Genomic DNA, 2,870 nt, shown 5'->3' on the forward strand with positions numbered 1-2,870 from the left:
GATACGTTACTCTTTCTACACTTGCGGTTGCGCTTTTGTATCTCAATACTTCTTGCACTCCGTCTTCAGGCCACAAGTGGCCCATCGGGACCACCCGACCGCCGTGTCATCCTCAGCTGAGGATGCGGATAGGAAGGGCGTGTGGTCAGCACACCGCTCTCCCGGTCGTTATTATGGTTTTCTTTGACCGGAGCCGCTACTATTCGGTCGAGTAGTTCCTCAATTGGCATCACGAGGCTGAGTGCACCCCGAAAAATGGCAACAGGACATGGCGGCCGGATGGTCACCCATCAAAGTGCCAGCCACGCCCGACAGCGCTTAACTTCGGTGATCTCACGGGAACCGGCGTATCCACTGCGGCAAGGCCGTTGCCTCAATACTTCTTGCATTTCTTTTATGGTTTGGGTGTAGTGGTAAACTACAAAAAGTATGCGTGTTATTAAATATTTCATTTGCATTACAATGCTCTCGTTTAATTGAATACCAGGCGACGCTTTTGGAATATGTTTTGTTCATACAGGTGGGTGTCTATATATAAACACAGAGAGCGGGGAACATGAACTGTGACGAATGTTCCGTCAGCGATGTACACGTTTGAGAGGGGAACGGGGTAGGAAGGTGGTTGAAGCGGATTGGAGGAGGAGTAGCCTTTAACAGCAAAATTCCCTGGTATCAGCCACTGTTGTGCTGTAGGAGCCAGTACTGTTGATCTCATCGTTTACAGATTTGAATGTAAGAGGGTGGGATGTTCAAATGTTTTTCCATCAGTTACTGTACGCTGTACAGCACCTTCTCCGAATATGTTTGTCTTCTTTTACGACAGCAACAACAGCTACAGTAATCCTATTGTATGGGCAAATACATCTGAAGATGAACACTATATACTAGAAATGCCACTTCAGATATTCAATTAAATCATAATACATTGTAATGTGACTAATAGCAGCACAACAGAAATAAGTACTCCATATTTTTCTCCGATTCAAGTGTGTCCCAGTCGCATTTGTGAACTTTACTTGTTTTATTGCCACGTTATACTGCACCCCCTCTCTTTCAACTTTTAGGAAGTTTGTTTCTATTGTCGTCACTGTGTGCAGGGACTATATGGGCATTTTTATTCGTTTCATTTTAAACAGTTATACTCTACTGCCAAGGGCACGCCACGACGTTCGGCTCTCCGATTTAGTTCGAACTTCGTGCATTTTTAGTAGTCCATTGCTCCAACATAATGTGCAAGTAGTGAGACGTGCTACTTAGGCAATTTCGATAAAATCGTAAGAGATGTTTTAGGCGTCAGTGACGTACCGATGCGTTGCCATTCGCAGTACGAGATGCCAGCGGTTATGCGGTAAGCGTTCAATCTCTGTAATCACTAGATCGAGTCCAGCTCTCTCTTTCTGTAATTTACAAGTTTTCCAACACTAGTCCTCTTATTACTTGCCTATTACATTAGATGTAAAGACACATGTAATCGGTAGTTTCCCAACTTATATTCCCACAATAATTATTACGCTTATAACTGTCGACAAGTAAACGACCAAACGCATAAGGTTTTCCTGAAAATTTATCCCTATCGTGATTTACTAAATCCGTTATATTTGCAGTCGTTAAGGTAGGGAGAAATGCTTTGCACCTGGACGCTTCGATCAGCAGACACAGGTTTCATGGATGAGAGATAGACTGGAAAAGTCCAAGTCAAACATTGCTAAATAAAGGTGTTAATAACTTCATGAAATGAGTTAAAATATGCCAGAATATGAGGGTAATGTATGATTAATCGTCGGATATGCTTCCGACATTCAAAGTCGCATGGTGAAATTTCTAAAAAAAAATGGTTCAAATGGCTCTGAGCACTATGGGACTTAACATCTGAGGTCATCAGTCCCCTAGAACTTACAACTACTTAAACCTAACCAACCTAAGGACATCACACACATCCATGCCCGAGGCAGGATTCGAACCTGCGATCGTAGCGGTCGCGCGGTTCCAGACTGTAGCGCCTAGGACCGCTCTGCCACTTCGGCTGGCCCCTCGATGTCCTGACTATTGGCGCTAGGATGTAGGTCTGCGGTTGTCCCACACGATTTCAACAGAGTAGGTAGGCGGATCATACTCACAAATGGAGTACTTAAACGTAACACCGACAGTAGAAGCGGACGAGAGCGTCGTTCTGTTGAAATGTATCACCAACATACAAGAGATAACAAATGAGTATGCAGAAGTTTTGTGACGTAGCTATCTGAATAACTACCAGAGACGACATGGAATCTTATCAGATTTCCTCACACAGTGACGCCGCGTATATCACCAGCAGACTCTCTACAACATGTGTATTCTTCTCTTGGTACTGCGATACTAGCAGATAAAGGCCATCTGAGGCAGTATAGACGCTAGGCGCTTCGCTTAAAATGGTCCTCTTTGGCAGTTCGAAAATTCCAATAACAGCACAACTTCAAGTCCAACCTATCTTTTGGAAGGCGGTCATCAACCAGAGGTGTGAGATGGCACGATTTGTTTAATATGTCTGTTATATGTAATACCAGTCGTGAATGTGTTATGAGGTGATTGGTGCGGAATAAGATAATCCTTCTCTTGGTGCGGTGTCCCTGGCTTGCCATTAACTTCACCATTGCGCCCTGTTACTTTCAACCCATACATTCCTGTATGTTTCACGATTCGACCAACCGACCACATGCAGACCGACAACGATGCATCTCTCAAATTCTAAGTGCTGATAACGTTGTCTCATGCAAGCAAGCATCCATCTCAGTGGTCACTGTGTTACACACTAGGGCGCTAGGGAGATGATAGCAACAGGGCGTGCAGTATCATAAAGCACGGCATCCTGCAGGAGGTTCATATGCTGGAAC

The 2,870-nt window shown here is 44.4% G+C and overlaps 1 pseudogene; it reads right to left on the minus strand.

Moving 5' to 3' along the window:
• Positions 1–256: 256 nt before the first annotated feature.
• On the minus strand, positions 257–373 carry LOC126425527 (5S ribosomal RNA; annotated as a pseudogene).
• Positions 374–2,870: the final 2,497 nt, after the last annotated feature.

This window comes from Schistocerca serialis, chromosome 1 (assembly GCF_023864345.2).
Source record: "Schistocerca serialis cubense isolate TAMUIC-IGC-003099 chromosome 1, iqSchSeri2.2, whole genome shotgun sequence".
Classification (NCBI taxonomy): Eukaryota; Metazoa; Arthropoda; class Insecta; order Orthoptera; family Acrididae; genus Schistocerca; species Schistocerca serialis.